General features: G+C 63.7%; 1 protein-coding gene across 4 annotated transcripts in view; it reads left to right on the top strand.

Moving 5' to 3' along the window:
• Positions 1 to 22,440, top strand: part of IL11RA (interleukin 11 receptor subunit alpha) — a 64,775-nt gene that overhangs the window by 7,742 nt on the left and 34,593 nt on the right. The window contains exon 2 of one of the 4 annotated variants that reach the window (XM_065598648.1): positions 10,140 to 10,227. The exons of 1 other annotated variant lie outside the window; for it this stretch is intronic. The gene's annotated coding sequence lies outside the window, so the exon portion shown is untranslated. Of the gene's footprint in view, positions 1 to 10,139; positions 10,228 to 11,430; positions 11,582 to 16,319; positions 16,616 to 22,440 lie in introns of those variants that run through there. 2 more of the 4 variants (XM_065598647.1, XM_065598649.1) reach the window with 2 other exon arrangements.

Here is a 22,440-nt window from a genome sequence, read left to right as displayed (position 1 = left end):
GCTGAGCACCCTGGGAGAGCCCCAAATCCTCCCCAGTCACCAGAGAGGCCCTCAACCCGAGCCGGGAAGAATCCATTGGTCACTTTTTCGCTGTGAGGTTAGTAGACTTCAGGGCAGGCCCTCGGCAGAGCCAGGCCAGGGACCCGAGATCAAGTCAGCAAAGCTGCAGGCGCGCGGGGGGGGTCCATGTTTATCAGCCGGAAGATTCCGCTGGCATTTCAACCGTCTCCCATCTCCCGTCTTCCCAAACAGCCGCATGCGGCAGCTAGTGACCCCTGGGTGACCTGCCAGATGCTTTTCAGTTGACAGGCGAAGGGCAGCAGCTAGATGGGTCCTGGAGTAGCAGCCTGTGCGCTGGCCTGTGCAGGCTCCGGCCTCCCCGCTGGCCCCCACCGCGGCCGACGTAACTGAGCTCCTGGTGGAAAAACTACCGGCGCGGTGACCTCATCCCAGAGAAATCCAAACAGAAGGTTCAACGCAAGCAGCGTTTGGGTGGGATCCTGCCTTCGCACGCGTGTGCACCACTGCGGATTTACACCAGTGCCAGAGAGCAGAATCTGGCCCTTAGCCATCTTCCTGCTCGGTCCCAAGTCCTCTCCTCCCCCCCCCCCCGCTTGCCCCCTTCGGGGCGTTTGCTGAGAGTTGCCCCCCAGAAGAGAGGGGGCTTGGTGGGAGCGGCTCACTGGCCAGCGGGAAGCGCTCCCACCGGCCGGGAGGGATGGGCTGGGAGCAGGGACTTGGATCTGTCCAGTTTTCATCAGGAGAGGCCTGTTCTCTCCTGTCCAGTACAGCCCGAGAGGGCATCTCCATCCGTCCTGAGCCTGGGGCGTCTATCGCATCTTCTCTCCGCACCCAGGGGCCAGCGCACCATGCAGGTCTAGCAGCATCGCCAACCCGCTGACCCCCTCCCGGCTGGACCCCCCAGCGACCGACCTGGGCTGATCGCACGGTTTCCATGCGCCTTTTCCAGTCATCTTGGATCTCTCCTGTCTAATTGCTAATGGCTCCGAGATCTCCAGCCAGTTCGTCAAGTATTCCAGGGTGTATTTTCCTCAGGCCCTGCCGATTTGAAGGGAATGTCTCCAGCCCCGCAGGGTCCTAGCGCCGGGACTCCAGCCCGAACCTGGAAGTCTGCCCAGCAATGAAACAGCCCCGCAGCCCGAGTCGGCTAGCCCGGGCTAGCCGCGGGTGGCTAGTTACTGCCTAGACAGACCCTAAGACCTCTAACTTGTCCAAGTCCTGAGCTTGTTTTCCTGTCCTAGCCTCCGATCCTACCCCACGTGCACTGGTGGTCACTATGTTAGTTGTCCAGTCGCCGGTGCTGTCATTTTCTGGTGAAAACAGAAGAAAACCAGGCGTTTAACCCTTCGGCCATCGCTGAGTTCGTCTGTCATTGGCTTTCCCTCCTCGCTGAGTAATGGGCCTGCTCTGGCTTGTCATGTACTGGTGAGATGTTCGCTTGTCACCCTTTACGCCCCTAGCCGCTTTAATCTCACTTTGGGCCTCGGCCTTTCTCATTTGGTCCCTCCATGCTCGTGGGGTTTTTTTTTTTTACATTCATCCTTTGCAGTCCCCCCACCCCCACTCTCAGGGTCGCTCTGGCCCCGTCCTGCTCCAGCTCTGGGTCTCTCATTCAGCCCGCTGAGCTTTACGATGCCAGCCGCAATTACCAGCCATGTGTTCCCGGGCGCCACGTCCTCTAGAGAACCGTGGGCGTGTGACGAGGGCAGGGCGCTGGATTCGGCTCGGAGGAGCAGCTGCGGTTTCTGGAGCTCCGCACGGTCATCCCTCGGGGTAGGTTAGTGTCAGCGCTGGGGGGGCTAGTGTGAATGGGGGTGAAGGGGAGGTGAGAGAGGCTGGGGGCTGAGTGCATTGGTGGTTGTGGCACCTGTCAGGGAGCAGGGGTGTGTGCACGGGGGGGTGTACGTGTGAGTGTACATACATGGGGGGAGGGAGGTTGGAAGCTGGTGGCAGGCTCTTTCCCTGCGGGCAGGTCCATGGGGAGGGGTGAACTTCAGAAATTGTCTTTTACTCTTATTCTAGTTCCAAATCAATTGATCTCAGGTCATGTGACGTTAACCCCCCCCCCCAGCTGAACCCCAAACAAGGCACGTTCCTAGACCAGGGGGAGCCCTTTTGTGTCTCTGCTTCCCCAGCCCTAGCCCCACTCCAGCTCGCTTCCTGCTCCAGGTTTAAAGAGACAGGGCCCCTCTCCTCACCCAGATTGGGACTGGTGCAGGGTTGCCGCGAGGGTGCTTAATGCAGCTGGGCGGATGCGCTCCAGAAAACCGGCAGCCTGCCCGCCAGTGCCCAGCCTGCCCTTGGCGCGTGGGATGCTGGACGTGAGTTCCTGCTGTTGCTCTGATGCCAAGCGTCACAGCTCTGCAGCCCGTTGCAAACAGACGGTCAGGGCTGGGAGCTGCCCACCTGCCAGGCACACATCTGAGCGCGCTTAACCCCTGCACCAGACGTGCTGGTATGGCCGCTGCTGGGAGAGCCACAGGGGCCCGGCAGGCAGCACTGCGTTGTCACGCGGCCTCTCTCTGGGCCAGGTGGTTGCTGCCCGACGCGGTGACTCCATGCTGAGGGCCGGGTGGCACGGGAGAATGGTAGCGCTGCACTAGAGATGGGCACTTGCAGGTGTGGCATAGCAGTGCCTCCTGCTAGTTCGCCACAGCACGTGGCAGGGCTGCCCTCAGAAAGTCGTCACGTTCCTGACTTCGCTCTGATGTGAGCTCGCGGGTGCCGGCGCGTGCCCTCCAGCGGGCACTGTGGATTAGAGCCAGGTTTCGTGTGGGCAGCCCCTGTGCCAGCGTCCCACAGGCAGTCTGCACGGTGCCCCCGAAGGCGGCCAGCAGCACACACAGCTAATCCAGATCTGCCCTTTCCCTCCGGCTTTGCCAAGGGAGATCAGCTCCTGGCCCTTCCAGCCCGGGACTGCTCACTGCAGCTCTCCTGGTGCCCCTCAGCCCCCCACCAGTCCTGAGCTCTGCCCCTCAGTCCCAAACCGCAGCCACCCTGTTATTCCAATCCTGGGCCATTCACACACGAGCAGTACTGATCCTGCCGGCTCTTACCTGGCTGGGAACAAACCGGGGAAGGGATGGGAGCAAGCGGTTCTCTTTCTTTTGAACCCAGGTCTCCAGGAGGGTAAGGCTGGTCTGTTAATCGCTGAGTCACCCAGTGCCTGCCGTCCATGGGGCTGCTAAACACAGCATTTGCCTTTTTAAGACCCGAGCTGTAACCCTGTGAAATTCCCAGGCAGCCGCTCGCCCGGGCCCGCTCAGCCGGGAGCCCCGGGTTGGGACACTCCCTGTGGTTCCCGTGGCCTCGTGGGCAGAGGAGAGCCGCGGCCGCAGAGACCAGAGAAAGGAAGCTAATTAAACCCTAACGAACACCCGCTCTGGTGCCTGGAGGGGCCCTGAGAGAGTCACACAGCTGGGCACGGCTAACACCGGCTTTCCTCTGCTTGCCTGCTGTCCGGCCAACGCGTGGCCACCCTCCCCCCGGGCAGGGCTGCTCAGGTGCCGGCCCAGCTGGGGCGTCGCTGGTGAATGCACGCTGAGGAGTTGGGACAGGCTGTTCCCTATCTGTGGTGCGTGGGGTGCTCCCTGGCTGGGCACGTGCCCCAGGTCGTATAGACGAGCGTGCTTTCCCCTGGGGGTTTGTAGCAGAACAGTCTGTTGTGAAAATGTGGGGTCTGGTGAATATCTTCCACCCGTACCCAGGGCCGGTGCAAATGCTTGTGAATGCCACGGGCAGCGTGAGCAGCTGCCGGCACCTGCATGGGGTTTGGATTCTGTCTGGACTAGTTCTAAAACGTGCCGGGAGATGCAGCGTCTATGGAGGCCAGAGCCAAATTCCCCCTGGGATAGGCCCTGCAGCGCGTGTGCAAACGAAGGCTTTGCCATCCAATGTGCCCTGGAGCAGGTGCAGTGGTGGTAGCTGTGCAGGTGGGTGTGAGCACATGTGTGTTTGTGCATGTGCTGTTCCCAATGGACCATTGGCCCTTCGTGTTGTGTTCCCCCCCACCCCACCCCACCACATGCAGTGGGTCAGCTCTGAGGGCTTGGCATTTAGTGACACAAATCCAGCGCAGAGAAGGGGGGGCTAGGGCCAGGGTGACCCGCAGGGCGGATACGTGGAGGCCATGGTGTAGCCTCCCGGGTCCAAATGGCTGGGAGCCCCCCTCCGAAGAGCCGATGAGAAAATCCACGGTCGCTCCACCCGCCTTTGCTGCGTTTCCACGGCTCAGTTCGGAGGCTGCACAGAGGGCCCCGGGGGGAGCCGTTTCCTTCTCGGCCGTGATTATACTTTACATCTCGCCAGCCCTAGGTCGCACAGTGCATCACCCCGTAGGTTACGTATCCATTTCACATGGGGGAAACTGAGGCACCAAGCTGACAGGGGGGTGGGGGAGACCCAAGAATAGAGCCCAGGCATCCAGACTTCCCATCTGTTGTTCTCCCCCCCCCCCCCCGCCAGGGGGGTGAGCCGGAGTCGCTTCCCCTTGCAGGAAATAGCAGAACAGGGCATTAACCGCTTCCTGCGCTCCCCTGGGGCTGCGCTGCTCCAGAGAGGTCACGAGGCGGCCAGAGGTCTCTGCTCGCTGGTGCTCAGAGATTTACGAGCGTGCGCTGGGGCGCGGCCTCCCCGGCAGCTTCCGCTCCCACAGGAATCCATCATCGGCCCTGCATGGTTCTCGTCAGGCCAGGAAGCGCGCCCCCCCCCCATCTGCCCTTCACGCGCACCCCGCCTCGCACGCTGCACGGCCCTGCAAAGCGAGCCCCTCGCTGCATCCCCTGGCAGGCTCCAGGGAGCGAGCAGAGTGGGGGGTTGGAGACGGAGAAAGGCAGGGCAGAGGGGGAGGAAGGTCAGGAGGGAGAAAGGGGGAGAGTTTGGGGGACCCCCAGCTGCAGCCTGTGAGATTCTCCTGCAGCCCTCAGCTCTGCTAGGGAAGCTGGCAGGGGGTGCTCCTGAGAGCCCAGCCCGTGGGCACGAAGCACCCTCCCCCCTTAGCTTGTGGGGTGAGGTCTCCCCCGCCAGCACAGCCCAGGGCTCGGAGGGAGTCAGGCTACCGTGCCCCCTTGGGTGAAGGTGTTGGAGGTGCCCAGGCAGCAGCTGACTGGCGTCCTGCTGACCTCCACCTGGCATGGGCCCTGGCACACTCCCCTCCAGGAGCCGGGCGCGTGGGGTGGGCAGGGAGGAAGTCTCTGTGCTAGGAGCAGGGGGCTCAGAGCCTTCCCCAGACGTGACTTCACCCACTCGGGGAGTGCAGCCAGTGGCAGGACCCCGCTAGACCCAGGGCCACCCGCTCGCTGGCTGAGAGTTAATCCTCCCGCCTGAGCTGCTAACGCAGACACGGGCTGGGCCGCAGAGGGGGGCAGGGTCCCGGCACTGTGAGCTGGGGGGCCCCAGTCCGTGGTCTCCCCCTCCCCCAAGGCCGGTGCTAGAGTGTGCGGGCAGGGATCCCCTCTCTGAACCAGGCACCAGAGCCAGCCTAGGAGCGGGGGGGGGGGTGCCCACCTGTGTGTGGGGTACCTGAGCCTCTGGCATGGGTGTGAGGGGGATGCCCCGGGCACCAGAGAGCCAAGGGAGAATGGAGGGGGGGCAGCACCGTCCCACGGGCGCTGTTGGAAGAGGCCCTGGGGGGCTCGCCCAGGCGCCTGTCCCAGCTCCACAGGCTCGGAGCTCTGTTCTCCCACCCAGGACCCACTGGTTCCTATCCAGCCATGCCCCCCCCCCCACCCCAGCTCCATCCCAGGCCTAGCTGGGGCCAGGGGCCCGGGCTCCCCCATTCAGATGGGAAGGGGAGGTGCTGGGGAGTGGGGGGCTCTTGGGTCCAGAGCCCAGGACCCCGGCCTTGTGCCTCAGGTGCCGCTTGGCAAGCCCGAAAGGGCAGGGACTGTGCTGAGAGACCAGCGGCTGCTCCCAGCGGGGGAGCTGGGGAGGCTGGCTGCAGAAAGCGAGGCCTGGGGGAGTTCAGGGCTCCGAGGGAGGGAGGGAGGCCGGTCCGGACACAGCACCAGCTGGGCTGCGGCTCCACGCTCTCAGTGCCGGTTTCGCTCAGCCCCGCGGGATGGAAGCTGCAGAGGGCCAGAGCTGGGCTCTGGCCACCAGCCGGCCGCAGGGCTAGCAAGAGGCTAAAAATCCAGGGCCCCTTGGAGGGGGCCAGCTTGGTGGTAATTAAAAACCAATCCAGCAGGAGTGCAGGAACCTCCCCTGCCCCGCCTCTACCCCCGAGGCCCCGCCCCATCCAGTTCTCTCCCCCCCCCCCCCGCTCACTGCTCCCTCTCTTCCCCCGCGTCAGGAGGGACTCGCCTGCGGAGCCGGGGCTGGGGGCTGCAACCGTCTGACCAGACAGCAAGTGTAAAAAAACCGGGACAGGCGGTGGGCGGTAATAGGAGCCTATATACGAAAAAGCCCCCAAAATCAGGACTGTCCCTATAAAATCGGGACATCTGGTCACCCTACAGCCGCCTGCTGCAGGTGGGAGGTGGCCCCAGCTGAGCATGGGCTGGTGCGGGTGATGACCCGACATCTCCCCGCCTCCACCGCCCAAAGCAAGCAGACATTGGGTGTCCGGTCAGTAGAGCTGACTGGACGCTGCCGGGTCCCCTTTTCGACCGGACTTTCCTGTCGAAACCTGGGCACCTGGCCACCCTAGCCCCTCGTCCCCCCTGGCTGGCACGCGCTCCCCCCCTGGCCACCCTCTGCTAGCTGTCCGGACCCCTTGGGCAGGGACGCCCCACGCACCCTTCCCCGGGAGGCTGGGCCCTCTCCTGGAATCAGGCCCTATTTCCCAGAGGCTGCTGAAGCCAAACTGGGAGATTTTGGGCACTAACCGTCTGGCAGCACAGCAGGACTAAGGCGGCTTCCTGCCTGCCCTGGCCCTGGGCCACTCCCGGAAGCAGCCAGCTCCATCCCTGTGGGCCCTGGGGGCAGGGCAGGGGGTCTCTGTGTGCTGCCCCTGCCCTGAGCGCCAGCTCTGCAGTTCCCATTGGCTGGGAACTGCGGCCAATGGGAGCTGTGGGGGTGGTTCCTGTGGACAGGGGAGCGTGTGGAGACCCCCTGGTGTCCCCACCAAGGAGCTGCTGCCAGAAAGATGTACCTGTCACTTTTGGGAGCCGCTGGAGGTAAGCACTGCCCCTCTCATCCCCTCCTGTACGACAAGCCCAAGCCCAGAGCCCGCATTCTGCACCCAAACTCCCTCCCAGATCCTGAACCCCCTCTGGCACCTCACTCCCCTGTCCCAGGTTCAGCCCAGAGCCCCCTTGCACACTGCGAACCCCTCGGCCCAGAGCCTGCCCCCCAACCCCCTGCCCCAGCCCAGAGCCTGCAACGTGCACCCAAACTCCCTATCAGAGCCTGCACCCCAGCCCCCTGTCCCAGGCTCAGCCCGGAGCCACTTCCTACACTCCAAATCCCCAGGCCAGAGCCTGCACCCCTTCCCACACCCCAACCCCCTGCCCCAGGCCGGTGAAAGTGAGTGAGGTGGGGGAGAGCAAGTGACGGAGGGAGCAGGGGTGGGGCCAGGCTGTTTGGGGTTGGCAGGTAGCGCTGGGCAGGGCAGGTCTCCTGGAGCCCAGTCTCTGCTCTAAGCTCATGTTAAACGCCCGCCGCACACTGCAGGCTTGTTCTCCCTGGCGCTGCGCCCGCTATTCCAGCGGGGCAGAAATAACTGTGGTGCAAAGTCCCAGCTGTGTCCAGACACCTGGGCTGGTGGGGCGGGGTGGAGCCAGAGCCGTTCACGTGCTAGTTGGGGGAGGGCAGGGGAGGGGGGGTGACAGGAACTGGCTTTACTTAAGACGAGTCTTTAAAGGGATGCGGTTCAACTCTTGCAGATCCCAGGTGGATGTTGTGAGTTCAGTTGAACTGGGCTAGGGGCAGGATTCGGCCGTCCTGCCACGGGTCCCTCATCCCAAAACTGGAGCGTCCCCAGGAGTCTGCCCTGGGCTCCCTACGCTGGCAGGTGTTTGCCTGGAGCCCAGCCCCCCCTTCTCTATGTCCCCACGGGCCCAGCCTCCTAAGGGGGGGTGCGTGGGGTGTCCCTGCCCGTGAGGTCCGGGGAGCCAGAGCAAACACAAAGGGGCACGTGTGAAGCTCCTCGCTGGCTGCCTGCAGGAGGGTGCGGAAAGCCCACGGCACAGAGCCTCGGTCAGCCCAGGGCCGGGGCGGGGGAACCCGACTGAAGGGGGATTGTGGCTCCCCTGCCCCTTAGCCCAGAGCACCCAGCCTCTGCATCAGGCACCGGCAGGGGCTCCCCAGAGTTTTCCTATAAACATTGCAGCTGGGCGCTCAGGCCAGCCCTGGGTGACGACACTGACAGCCAGGGACCTGCGCTGGGGGGTCCAGCTGGAGAGCGGGTGCTGGTCTACCCCCTGGAGCCCAGAGTCACCCCCCTCCCTGCCTGCAGGCCTGCTTTGCCTTCACAGGGCCCCTGGCCCAGAGCCCCCAGCCCCAACCTCCACGGCCCAGCGGCTGAGCAGAGCACACCCACTGCCCCAGCCCCATCTCCCAACCGCTCTCCTCTCAGAAAGCCACGGGACTTTGTGCCCTGCAGAGCGAAGGCTGGTCTGGGGAGCCCCTTACTGGGGCCACACGCAAATGTTGTGTTGTGTTTCTCAGCCGCGGTTGGTTAGATTTGGAAAGAACAACCCCCCCACCCCCCCACCCCCAGCTGGGCCAGACATTCGAGCTGGGGGCCCTGGCACGCTGGGCCGGGACTGCGATGCGTCTGGCCTGCGTCTAGCAACGCTCCCGTGCTCAGAACGACTTTTCTGTAATGTTCCTTGCTGCAGACGCCCCCAGCCGGGCACCCCGCCGCGGGGCCTTGCTGCCGGTGCCTAGAGCTCCCAGTGCCCGGGGGCCACAGCCGGAGAAACGGCGGGAATGTGCCAAGGCCACTGAGCTTCAGAGAACCCAGGAGTCCTGGCTCCATCAGGGCTGTTGGAGGGTGACGGTGCCAGCATGGGCTGCTCTGAGTTCTTGTCCTGCTGCACCCTCTTAGGTTTCAAACTCCACCTGTTCTGGGCCCCTGCCCCCTAGATTCGCCCTCCCTGCCTGGTTTAAAGGGACAGGGCGCCGCCGGGCGCAAACAGGCCAGGTGTAATGTCACTGACCGCCCTGGGGTCACACCCGTGTGTCTCACCGTTTTGCGTTAGCGCCCGTGCTGGCTGTGATTGGGGTCCTTGCCCCTCCCCCTGGATCCCTGCACTTGGTCACCTGGCTGGCAGCGCCCGGCTGGCAGGCTGCGTTGCTCCCTGAGAGACCCGAACGTGGGCGAGACCCGAACCTGGGGCCAAGCACAACACGGAGCTGGCCAAGGCTGTGCTGAAAGCGGCTCCCTTTCCATCCTCTGCCTTTGTCAGCAGGACGCTGAGCTGGGGAAGCTGGGTTCTGGCCACTCCCCGGGCACGGCCGCTGCCACGGCAGGGATCAGAGGGGCTGGGGGGAAGGAGAGAGCAGAGCCACGTACTTTGTGTCTGGGCCTAGAGGGCAGAGCAGAGGGACTGGGAGCCAGGACTCCTGGGTTCTGTCCCATCTCTGGGAGGGGAGCGTAGTGCAGTGGTTAGAGCAGGGAGCCAGGACTCCTGGGTTCTATTTGTACCCGTGCCACTGACTCTCTATGTGACTTTGGGCAAATCATCTCTGTTCTCTCTGCTGTCAGAGGGGGGAGACGCCGCCTGACTGCCCGGGGGGCTGGCCGGGTTCTCTGCTCTCTGTACGGTGCCCTGAGAGCCAGAAAGGGCCAATGTGACCATTGAATCTGACCTGCTGCAGAACGCGGGCCAGAGACCTTCCCCCAGACTCCCCAGAGTGGATCTCTTCGCAAAACAGCCACCTGTGAGTTAACAATGGTCAGGGATGGAGAACCCCTCAGTACATTGTTCCAGTGGTTAATGACCCTCGTTAACAATGTGCCTTATCTCCAGCCTGGATTTGTCTGGCTTCAACTTCCAGCCATTGGGTCGTGTTCGACCTTCCTCTGCTGGACTGCCGAGGCCTTTCTTGTCCCCCATGTAGGTTCTTATCGATCAAGTCACCCCTGAGCCGTCTCTGTGTCAAGGTAAATAGTCCGAGCTCCGTGAGTCTCTCACTCTAAGGCAGGTTTTCTAACCCTTTACTTGTTCTCGTAGCTCTTCTCCGAACCCTCCCCAGTGAACTGTGGGCCCCAGGACTGGACACAGGAATCCAGCTGCAGTTGCACCAGTGCCAAACACAGAGGTACAACAACCTCCCTGCTCCTGCTGGAGATTCCCCTGTTGATGCATCCCAGGATCGCATGAGCCCTTTGGGCCAATGTCATGCTGGGAGCTCTGGTCTGCTGATTATCCGTCCGGAGTCCTGGCTTCCCAGCAGACAGGCCCCAGCCTGTACGTCTGGCCTGCATTCTTGGTTCCCAGATGTAGATACGTTTACATTTTGCTGTATTAAAATGCGTATTATGTTGCTTACCAAGTGGCCAGATCGCTTGGTATCAGTAACCTGCCCTGTGCGGTATTCACCCCTCCCCTAACCTGCGTGGCAGCTGTAGACTTGATCAGTGAGGACTGGATGTTATCGGCCGGGACCCCACTGGAAACAGACCCTCTGGATGAGGATCCTCCTTGTCACGGACTCACAGATCGTGCCCACTCTTGGCCCCGTGCAGTCCCTGGGGGGAACCCCCTTCAGTGAGACAGCCCTTCTCGGGGGTCCACTCTCTCTCAGGGTCAGGCCCCTCCACCTCCTGGAGCCGCACCTCTCTGAGCCTTAGCACGTCTGTCTCTGCCGTGGGCCCCCTTAGGGAGTCCCCTCGCTCTGGATCCCCGGGCCCTCCACTCCCAGAAGGAATAATGCCCCCTGTTCTCTAGCCTGAAGCGACTCTCAGCCAGCGTAACACAGGAGGTTTATTGAGCATCTGAACACAGCACAGGAAACTCTCATGGCCTCGGGCCTGGCCTCCCCCAGCCCAGCACATCCCAGTCTCCCTGCATCCAGGTGGGCTCTGCCTGCTCCCCCTCTTCAGCCCAGAGCTCCCCTGCTTCCCAGCTGGGCATCTGAGATCACCTCCCCCAAGCCCCACCTCTGTCCATTGGCTTCTCTCCAGATAAACAGGGTCGCCTGGGCCTCCTCTCCCCTTTTCTGTCCTCTGGCTGGAACCGGCTGGTCAGGACACCGGGGTCCTCTCCCTGCAGCCCATTGTCCTCCCACTGGCCAGAACCGGCTGTGACTCCCGAGCTGGGCCTCCCAGTCCCCAGGTCACCAGTCGCTGGGGTCTCCATGCTCCAGGCCATTGGCCTGGGATCCATGTTCCCTCGCTGGTCCTCTGTAACAACAACTCCCTCTCCCCTCCCCTCGTGAAACCAGTAACACCCAGGGACACTGAGTCCCACCCCCTCTGCATGCAAACCATTGGAAAAACCAAGAGAACCCCCCACTTCGTCACACCCCTTTACAGCTCCATTTCGGGAAGGAGCCATTCGCCAGCTTTTACTCCATTTGCTGTGTGCCGTGGTTGAGTTGTAGTTTTTAACCTGCCCAAGGAGTGCCGGAGGGTGGGGACGGGGCGATCTCACTCTTGCTGTCCTGTTTACAGGTATGAATTAGATCCTTCCTTCCCCGCCCCCGTTCCCACGTCCCCTCCGCAGTGCCATGCACCTGGGGCCAGGTTTCCCCCAGAGCTGAGTGCCTCCGGCTCCCAGCAGTTTTGGGGGGGCGGGGGGAGTTGGGGGACAGGGATGGGGTCTCCATTGTCCTCCCAGCCCGCGCCTCCCCAGCCCAGGGGCCGGGCATGTGGGAGATGGAAGTGCCGCAGAGACTCGCTCTGAAACAAGGCTGCCCTTTGACAGCCCCTCCCGCCCCACTGCCAGCTGGGCCCGATAGCGCCAGAGCTCAGCCTGACGAGGACCCGGGGCCCAGCGGGGGAGAACCTGATTTTTCTCCTTGGTTTTTAATAGCTGTTTTCTGTAGCCCTAATTGGCTTGGCTTGAGCGGTGGCCAAGGCAAACGCACCTGAGGGAGGCTTGCTTTACAATCTCCATCCGCCGGCTGCCGCTCCCCTCCCGAACACCAGCTCGGCATCTGGCCTCTTTTAGAGGGGCCAGCCGTGCCGATCGGGGGGGTGCTCCCGGCGCTGCAGCAGCTGCGTGCGTCCCATGAAGGGCCGTCTGTGTGAGGGAGGCGAGAGGCCGGGGCTGCGGCAGCACCAGCTGGGTATGGCCGGGCTGCGTCTGGGCACGTGCCAGGACGGTGCGGAGCCACCGCCGATGGTCGTGTGGGGGTCGTTCCGGAGACGTGAAACCCAGAGCTGAGAACAGAGCCGCGGCCTGGCCCTGATTTTCACATTGGGCTGATCCGTCCCCCCAGGCTGCCGCAGGTACTAGGTACCTCCGAGCTGGGCAGCGTCGGCTCTCCAGCCATCTGGGGGTTTATAGGCTCGTCCGGCTGAGCGCACGTATCGGGTGGGGATCTACTATTGAAAATGTGGCCCCTTGCAGCCCCGACAGGAATGTGGGCCCCGCAAAACCTCCGCCCCACCTAGGCAGGAAAGGGGGCTGTGTAACGGGCCGGGCCTGGGAGCCAGTGGTCTGCTTTCCATCACCAAACGCTCACGTAGGCTGAGCTCGCTGGGGCAGGGGCCCTGCCTAATCTCCTGCCATGCCCGTTACGGCACAGAGCACGTTTGGGGCTTAGCGAGTCATTTCTTCTTCTTGTTATTAATGAGTAATTGCCAGCTCTGTCGGTGGCTCGCTGTGGGCGAGTCACTTAGTCGCCCCGTGCCTCGGTTTCCCCATCTGTGTCCTGAGCCTAGTTCCCCGACCCTGCGTGCAGAGTGACTGGCTGACTAGATGCACTCGGGTTTGCGACCCCCTTGGAGGAAGGGGGAAGCATCGTTAGCAGTGTGCAAGCTGGGGCAGCCTCTGGGGGAGTGGCTCCGTCTCAGCTCCTCGTGGAAAGCTGTGAGCCGCCTGGGGCAACGAGGGAGCGTTGTCTGCTGCCGGATACTCTCCGGAGGGTAGTGCCGAGCGAACCTGCAGAGCGTGCGGCCCGGCCCGGCTTGGATCAGCCTCCGAGCTGTTGGCTGCGGCTCAGGGCCCTCTGCAGATCGACTCCCTGACGCGCCCGGGTCTGTGGGATTTGGCAGGAACCCCGGGGAGCACCGCCTGCCAAGCTGCACATCCTGCCCCTGCCGGAGCAAAGAGACAGGGAACATTACCCGGGGTCAGGGGTAACCGAGCAGCTCCGCTCACGCAGGTCTGATTGCAGGATTGGGGCCACAGTTTGCCTATGCAGCGCTGCCCCCTACTGGGCGAGAGTGTCTCCTGCCCCATCACATGCATGTCCGCTCCTGCACTGGCTGTGTGCCAGCTGTGGAATATGGCACATGCGCCCCCACGCGGGGCCAGGTTCCCTCTTCCTGCTGGCCGAACGTTAACTTGGTTCAACTTTCAAAACAGAAGGTCGTTCACCACCGTCCTGCTCTCGCCCAGCCTGTCTGACGGTCTGGGGACGTTCTCGGGCTGGAGCCTGCAGCTCCCATGGGGAAGCCAGAGACGCTTAGGGTTGAGGGGGGGCTAGATCTACAAAATGCCTGTGTTCTTCCTGCAGCGTTTGTGCAGTTACACAACATTACAATCGGCTGCAGTCGATGGGGTCGGAGAGAGCGTGAAAGACACTAGTGGAAGATAAAAGAGCTACTACTGCTACTAGCTACAGATATGCTCCTTTAGCTCAAGTGTTAGAGGCCTTTGTTCCTGCAAATGATGAGAGCTTAGAGCAGGTTTCCAGCCCTGCTGCCCCCCTGTAGCAATTGTGCCTGTTGTTCACAGCATGTGGGCCCTGGTTTTTGTTGTCCAAAGCTAGAGTTGGGCAGAGAACCAGGAATTGCGTCTCGTGGAGGATTTGGAGATTTTGAAACTCGGCTTCATTTTGAATCAGAGCGAAACGTGAAAACGTCGACATTTTCCAAGGGGAAATTTAAAAACAAAGTTTTGGTTGATGGAAATGTTTCCTTTTTAACCTGTTGTGGTCACGCCACGTGTTCTGAGACGCACCATTGTGTAAAATCAGCCAGTTCAAAGCGAGCACTGGGAATATTTCATTCTGCAAATGTGGCAACGGACGGTAGAGACAAGATGGGGGAGGGAAAAACTTTGATTGGACCAACCTGTGTTGGGGAGAGAGACAAGCTTTCGGGGATACGCAGAGCGCCTCCTGAGGTCTGGGAACTGAGCTGTTCGCTGGCCGCTGCACCTCAAATGTCTCTTGCAGTCCGGTGAGCTATGTGCATTGAGTGGCGCGGCGTGGCGTACCTTCCCGTGGGTCCCAGCGCCGAAGAAGAGCTCTGTGTCGCTCCTCCTCTGCTGTGAGCGGCCGCGGCCTGACAACCGGCCCAGGTTGCTGCAGGTGCCAAGGAGAGGGGTGTGTGTGTGTGTGCGCGCACTAAACCCAGGGTTGTGAGTTCAATCCTTGAGGGGGCCATTTAGGGATCTGGGGCAAAAATGACCTGTCAGGGACAGTACTTCGTCCTGCGGTGAGTGCAGGGGACTGGACTCAATGACCTTTCAAGGTCCCTTCCAGTTCTGTGATTTTGCCGGGTGCCCAAAGGGGCTTTGTTTTGAAAGGCAGGGACAGCACATGGCCGGCTGCAGGCTCCCCTGTGCCCCAGCGCCGGAGGCCAGCAGGAACGGCGGCTGTTTGGGTTGGAGCTGCCGCGCTCCAGCGTTTGGCTGACCCAGGAGCCTTCGTGCTTGGAAGGGAGCGGAGGCCGTTTGCCAGAAAGCTTCCCAGCCCAGCTCCCTCTCCCCTGCCCGCTGGTGGGGGAAGTGCCGTGGGGCTAGCTGGGGGCGAGGCACGGCGGCGGGCAGGCGAGGGACGGAGGGCATTCCCCTGCACCTGGGACCCGGCTCCCTCTCCCCTGCCCGCTGGTGGGGGAAGTGCCGTGGGGCTGGCTGGGGGCGAGGCACGGCGGCGGGCAGGCGAGGGACGGAGGGCATTCCCCTGCACCTGGGACCCGGCTCCCTCTCCCCTGCCCGCTGGTGGGGGAAGTGCAGTGGGGCTAGCTGGGGGTGAGGCACGGCGGCGGGCAGGCGAGGGACGGAGGGCATTCCCCTGCACCTGGGACCCGCCTCCCTCTGCCCTGCCCGCTGGTGGAGGAAGTGCCGTGGGGCTAGCTGGGGGCAAGGCACGGTGGTGGGCAGGCGAGGGACAGAGGGCATTCCCCTGCACCTGGGACCCGCCTCCCTTTCCCCTGCCCGCTGGTGGAGGAAGTGCCGTGGGGCTAGCTGGGGGCAAGTCACGGTGGCGGGCAGGCGAGGGACAGAGGGCATTCCCCTGCACCTGGGACCCGGGCGTGCCACCGGGGCAAAGTGGACGGTGGTTTTGTAGTGGGATTTATTTAGGGCTCCAAAGGAGGCAGCTAAGTGGGGGCCAAGGAATTGGCGTAGGTGCGAACCAGTGGCTGGCACGCGCTGGGCACAGGGGCATGGTGCGGTTTGGGATTCCTCCTGCCCTGGTACCCTGCTCAGGCTGCGAACGCTGCCTGGCTGGGTCGTGAGCCCCATCACAGCCCCAGGGCTGCTCCTTCTGGTGACTGAGCTGGTGGTACCCCAGTTTGTCGTGAGGCAGGCCAGTTTGCCATGCCTGGGCAGCGCCCACTCTCAGCCTCCGGGAGCGCCAGAGCCCTCATCCCCAGGCCGTCTGCACCCGGCCTGGCAAACTTCATATACTGAGGGCTGATGATGGCCAGGCCAGCTACTGACATCCCCTCCTGGCCGGGTTTGGGGGCCTGGTTCAGATCCATTTTGGAACCGTCTCTTGTTGGGGTTCCCAGGCCTGCATCTCTCCCTTCTCCTGTGCGTGGGCCATTCCCTTCCCCCTTCCCCTCCCCCTCCCTGGAGGGGGGCTGGAGGAGCGTCTGTCCCGGGGTCCTAGAGGTTAATGAGGAGAGGGGCCCGTCCCACACCCGGAGCCCAGCTCCCGGCCGGTCCCGGCAGGCTGTGCCACGCGTGTTTATCCCGTGGGGAGCGAGAGGGGGCTCACTGCTGGACCAGCGCCTCGCCCTGCTTCTTGCAGCTCTGGGCCCCCCGTCTGGCTGCTGGGGTCCCCCCCCCGCCCCGAACCCAGGCTGCCCTGTCCGCCTGGCGACCTGCGGCTGCCTGGGGACTGAAATCGCCCCGCTCCCCCAGCTGCTGAGTTGTTACTTTGCTGGGAGATTATTTTTAGGAATTTCTGGAGCGTGCGGTCGGCGTGGCTGGGGGCCGAGGGGCGGGCGGCCCGGGCGGGAGAGGGCGTGGGGGAGGGAAGAAGGTTTTTTTTTTTTTGTTTGGAATAAAAACTCTTCCCAGCTGGCAGCGACTCCGGGCTTGGCCGCCGGCCACTCTCCGTGCCCTTGTGTGCAGTTCTGCCAGCGCCTCAGGTTACCGCTGGGAAGCGAGAGGCTCTGGTTCCCTGCAGAGGGGCCGGGGGGGCGCCGCAGGGGGAGGGCCAGCGCGAGGGGGTTTCTGGTGTGCTCTGTCGAGCCTCCCGCCGCAGGCAGGGGGGAGAATCGCCCCTTTTCTCCGCAGCCGAGCGCCGGGCCGGGGCCGCCGGCCAGCATGGGGAGCTGCGGCCGAGGCAGCCGGCTCTGAAGGTAGGATGAGGGGCGGGGAGCCAGGCTGGCGCAGGGCTGGTTTGTGCTGGGCCAGGGGCGCTGCTGGGGGCGGGCGGGCCGGGGGGGAGAATAGTTGCGGATCTGAGACAAAGTCCCTAATATCAGGATGGTCCGATAGTATCGGGACGTCCGACCACCCGACTGGTGCTTGTGGGCTGGGGCCCCAGCCAGGCACCCTGTGAGCGTGCTGGGTCTGACTGGGCATGGGGGTAAAACTGATTTACCCCAGGGCTACCGGAACCAGGCTCGGGGGGTTGCTCTGGATTTGCCCCAGTGTGACGGGATCAGGGTCGGGCTGGGGCAGGGCTGTTCTGGGTTTGCCCCGGGGTGACCAGATCAGGGTCGGGCTGGGACAGGGGGGGCGTTCCGGGTTTGCCCCGGGGTGACGGGATCAGGGTCGGGCTGGGACAGGGGGGGTGTTCTGGGTTTGCCCCGGGGTAACCGGATCAGGTTGGCTGGGGAAGGGGTGTTCTGGGTTTGCCCCGGGGTGACCAGATCAGGGTCGAGCCGGGGGGGGCTGTTCTGGGTTTGCCCTGGGGTGACTGGATCAGGGGCGGGGGGCTGTTCTGGGTTTGCCCTGGGGTGACCGGATCAGGGTCGGGCTGGGGCAGGGGGGGCTGTTCTGGGTTTGCCCCGGGGTAACCAGATCCGGGACGGGATGGAGGGGACTGTTCTGGGTTTGCCCCGGGGTGACCGGATCAGGTTGGCTGGGGAAGGGGTGTTCTGGGTTTGCCCCGGGGTGACCAGATCAGGGTCGAGCCGGGGGGGCTGTTCTGGGTTTGCCCTGGGGTGACTGGATCAGGGGCGGGGGGCTGTTCTGGGTTTGCCCCGGGGTGACCGGATCAGGGTCGGGCTGGGGCAGGGGGGGCTGTTCTGGGTTTGCCCCGGGGTGACCAGATCAGGACCGGGGGGGGGGGGGGGGCTGTTCTGGGTTTGCCCCGGGGTGACGGGATCAGGGTTGGGCTGGGACAGGGGGGGCTGTTCTGGGTTTGCCCCGGGGTGACCAGATCAGGGTCGAGCCGGGGGGGGCTGTTCTGGGTTTGCCCTGGGGTGACTGGATCAGGGGCGGGGGGCTGTTCTGGGTTTGCCCCGGGGTAACCGGATCAGGGTCGGGCTGGGGCAGGGGGGGCTGTTCTGGGTTTGCCCCGGGGTAACCAGATCCGGGACGGGATGGAGGGGACTGTTCTGGGTTTGCCCCGGGGTGACCGGATCAGGTTGGCTGGGGAAGGGGTGTTCTGGGTTTGCCCCGGGGTGACCAGATCAGGACCGGGGTGGGGGGGGCTGTTCTGGGTTTGCCCTGGGGTGACTGGATCAGGGGTGGGGGGCTGCTCTGGGTTTGCCCCAGTGTGACCGGATCAGGTCGGCTGGGGAAGGTGGGGGTGTTCCGGGTTTGCCCCGGCTGAGTCCATGGGGTGACTCCGGCCGTCCCCTGGGTGAGTGTCACTGTGTCAGAGGGACGGGGGCTCTGTCTCCGTCCCTGGCTGGCCGCCCCATGCAATGTGAGGGGGGCAGGGCACCCCAGGTGGGAAGCAGCCACTCTCTGCAGCTCACTGTGATGGGAAAGGGGACAGCAGGGGCCGGGTGTCTCCTGTGAGCGAACGGGGGGAACCCAGCAGCAGTGTAAACGCCTTTGCTGTGGTCTTGGTGCCCGCACCAGCCTCCCGCCAGGCTCTCCTGCTCTGCCTCCCATCAGAGCCCTCTCCTGGTGCCACCCCAGTGCCCCCCTACGCCAGCTGTGGGTCTGGCCAGCCACGGGCTCATTCAGATTTCCCCAGCTGCCTTGGGAGCTCGTTAATCTGTCTGCGTTAACATTGTTGGCTGCTTATGTCTATTGTCTTCTATTTTTGTCCGTGCCCGGAGCCGGCCGGATGGAGGCCTTTGCTGGCGTTCACAACAAACACAGCCCTTCCTTTCACCCCGTCCGAGGGAGGGTCCCGCTTCTGGGGGAGACCTGAGGCAGAGAGGGGATTGCCGAGGGACGTTCTGCTTGCCCCCGGGGCCAATCCGGAGTCACTCTGGTTTAATGCCGGTGTACCTCGGCTGACTTTGGTGGAGTAGCTGAGGTGGGAACCTGGCCCCTGGTCCTGTCCTGATGGTGACTGTATGAACCTTGTCCCCATCATGGGTTTTCCACTCGACCCAATCGTGTGTGGGGCCAGGTCCTAACCTGGTGTGAATCGGCCACACTCCAGCAGGTCCAGTGGAGCTGGGCTGCTTGACGTGAGCTGAGGATCCGGCCCCGGTGTGGTTGCTGCAGGGGGGGAGCAGACGGCTTGACGGAGCTTGGGGCGTGCTCCGCCGACAGTCACTGGGTGAGCTCTGCCTGGCTGGGGAGACGAGGGACTGGCACCCCTCTGCCACCTCCCCGCTCTCTCCCTGGGGAGACCAGAACAGCTGGCGCGGTCACAGCGCTCTGCTGGTTCGTGTCACCACGGCACCGCACCGGGGAGTGGCACAATGTCCTTCTCTGGCCGGTTCCGTGCTTGGGCACGCTCTGTGGCAGCAGTGCCGGCAACTGGGCAGCGCAACTTGGCTGGTGTTTACAAGCCGCGGTATGCCCAAGCTGGCGTCGGCGCCAGGCACTCGGCCCGCTTGCCGGTCGCTGGATGTCACCATTGCCGGGGGATTGCTGCTGGCTCCTGTCCGTAGGAGGAGCACTACGTGCTGGCAGTGTTGGTCTCCTCGCCGGCTGGGCTCGGCCCATTCGGGGGCCCTACGGTGTGAGCGGAGCTGGGGACGCTCTCTCCGTTTGATCCTAGTGAGGGGTGCAGCTCTGATCCCAAAAGCCAGGCAGGAGCGACTGTCCGCCTTGACTCGCCCTGCGCTTGTTGCAGTGGAGGGGGTTGAATTTCTCGGAGCGCCGGGGTTCAGAGCCGTCTCTGGGGGACACAAACGCGTCCCTCCAACAAACAGACAAATGAACGGAAGCCGTTCGAGTGCTTTCCCGTCGTTCCGAACCCTCGCGGGCTCCCCGGTCCCTAGACACGGCCCACGGCTGGGACGGGGAAGGGGCTTTGCTCCGGGCATGGCAACACGCACACATGGGTAAGTCGGTGTCGTTCCATGGACTTTAATGGCTCTCTGCGGATTGACACCGGCTTGCGATCAGGGTTTCTGCCCCCCGTGACTCCAGTGTAAACGCACTGAAGCTAGCGGCAGAATGACGGGGAGCGGACGGGGGAGCAGGCTCCTGGCTGGGGCCAGGTCCACCTCTTGCATCTGTTCTGGGCCCCTGCGTGCCAGGCCCACTGGGCCAGGAGGGGTCAGCCACTTGAGGGGAGCCGCATGGCCGATGGGGGCTGCCCAAATGCCCCAGCCCGTGTTATGCGGGTCAGCCCCGTGGTCGCCTTGGTCCCTTCTGGCCCCAGCACCCAGGAGAACCCCGCTGCGGAAGCAGGCAAGGAAGGGGCTGGTCCTCGGGCTGCCGTTACGTGCGATACCTCGGTGGGAGCCCCCAAGCCAGAACGCTGCTGCAGGGTTGGCGGAGCCGCATGGGTGTTAGCAGGGAGGGGATATTCCTGGGAGAAGCGCTCAGCTTTGGCGGGAGAGCGACTGGGGGCTAGATCTGCAGCGGGCACATGGGCACAGCTCTGTCAGCTCCGCTGCAGACCTGGCCCTGGCTTGGCGGGTAGGCGCTGGGGACGCGCTGGGCGCCAGGCTCCTCTGGGGTCACTCGGCTGCAGCCCATGTGGGCGTACCTGGGCTCCCGGCTCGTGCGTGGCTCCAGGGCTCTGCCGTGGCGCTCAGAGCGAGGGCAGCATTTGCAGAGAGTTTGTCTTGATTTAATTGGCATCTTCACGGGGGGGGGAAACCGCTTCCCTTCTAGGGCCGGTAGCGGGGGAGTGTTAAAGATGGGCCATGCAAAGGGCGCGCCGAGGCGGGGAGGAGTCTGTGTCCCCCCCATACATTTGGGGTTGGGGTCGGGGTCCAGGGAGAAAGCAACGGGAGCGAGGCTCGCCGGGCCATAGGGGTATTGCTGGGGGGTGACGGGCACAGTCCGACACACGTTCCATCCTGGTCGTGACTGGGCAGGGAGAGGTAAGGCTCCCTGGGCCCCACTGGGGATCTGGGCCTGGGTCCAGAATGGGGGTTTAGCCCCAGCCACCTCCCGCCAGAGCTCTGCAGCTGGGAGGGCAAATTGGAGTTTGACCTGGGCCAGCCCCTCCCCTGGTGCAAGTCCTCGCAGCTCCGGGGGGTCAGGCCCCACTGCAGCCCCCGGCTGGTGGACCCACAGCGAGACGTGCGCTCACTGCACCCCCAAGCCCGGGCTCCGTGCACAGGCAGTTGTGGTTGTGTAGGTAGGACGGTGCGCGCACCCCTGCTGCAATGCGGGTCAAAGGCTTCCCGCTGGCGGAAGGCGTGTTCGGATCCCTGTCTCGGACAGGGCCGTGTCCATGAGCCCTCCAGGGTCCACTCCATCGCCCCAGGGCTCTCTAAGGGACCCCCTCCCCCAGGCTTGTTTCTCTTTGGGACAGGGCCACATGAGGCTGTTTGGTTTGAACTGTTCCCTTGCCGGGATGGCTTGTCCCTGAGGAGTAAGGGCCGGAGGGGCAGATCCCCAGCTCCGGTGCAGAGCGTGGGGGGAGGCGATGGAGATCTACAGCTGACAGGGCAGCCCCCGGGTTGGGAAGCACTTCGGCAGCTGTCGGGATAGGCAAGCCCAGAATATGGATAGCTAATTCTCAAGGCTCTTTGGGGCTGTCTGATCTCCTTCGTCCCGGGCCGGGCGCCCTCCTCTCGCGGTGCAGGGCTGAGAGATGGGTGGGCCCGTGGGGACGGGGCTTTCCCTGGACAGCTCTGAGACAGAAGCGGCTGCGGGAATGTTCCTGGCGCTGCCCAGAGCGAGGCGCAGCATTTGATCAGTCTTCTAAGCAGCGAGTAGCTTTGTGCCTCGTGTCCTGGGCTGGCACAGACGGGCTCTCACCAGCCAGTCGGGCTGGAAGCCCGTTGGTTTCTCGTCTGCAGCTGCGGCCGCAGCCAGACGGTGCCCGGGTGCATGTCACCAGGACGCCCCCCAGGGCTGACGGCCCCATCCAGGCACGTCAGCGTGTGGGTTCTGGTCGCCCAGCACGTGGCACCCAGCCCAGCCTGGACCCCTCTGCCCTGGCGAGGGTGCCGTGGGCGAGACGTTGCCCAGCACCCAGGGTGGCTGACGCTGTGTTTGCAGGCGGGTGACCCTGGAGGCGGCAGGCCCGTGCCAAGCATGCAGGGGGAGAAGCTGCCAAGCCCACTTGGCTCCCTGTGCCGCCACTTCGCTGGGTCTGCCCTAGACCACCCTCGGGGAGAAGTGGCAGCAGGGAGCTTCAGAGGCCCCCATGGCGCCTTGGCTTGGTTGGCAGCAGCCTCTGTCCTCACCCCAGTCCCTGAGCGTCTCTTCCCCCCTCCCCGCCCAATCTCTGCCCGCGTCTCCCTCTCGCTTTGAAGAGCGACATCAAATGAAGCAAAAAACCCCCAAGCACAGAGCACTCAGTGCAGTGGAAAGTTGGCCCGGCCCTGGTGCCTCCCCCAGGAATCCCTGCCATCACCTTGCCAGGCCACTGTGGGGCATGGCACAGAACGAGTGCGCGCGTCCGTGTGCTCGTGTGCATGTGTCTCTGTGCGTGTGTGTGCGTGCACGTGTGTGTGCGTGCACGTGTGTGTGTGTGCATGTGTCTCTGCGTGCGTGTTTGTGTGTGCGTGCATGCATGTTTGTGTGTGTGTACACATGTGTACGCACGTGCGTGTGTTTCATCATCCTCAGCAGGAAACAAAACACGCAGCAAACCCAGCAGAGATTCTGGCCGGTGGATGGGGGCAGAGCTGGG

This window comes from Chrysemys picta, chromosome 6, assembly GCF_011386835.1.
Source record: "Chrysemys picta bellii isolate R12L10 chromosome 6, ASM1138683v2, whole genome shotgun sequence".
Classification (NCBI taxonomy): domain Eukaryota; kingdom Metazoa; phylum Chordata; order Testudines; family Emydidae; genus Chrysemys; species Chrysemys picta.
Note: the sequence above shows the minus strand (reverse complement) of the source record. Positions and strands in the feature narration are given on the sequence as shown.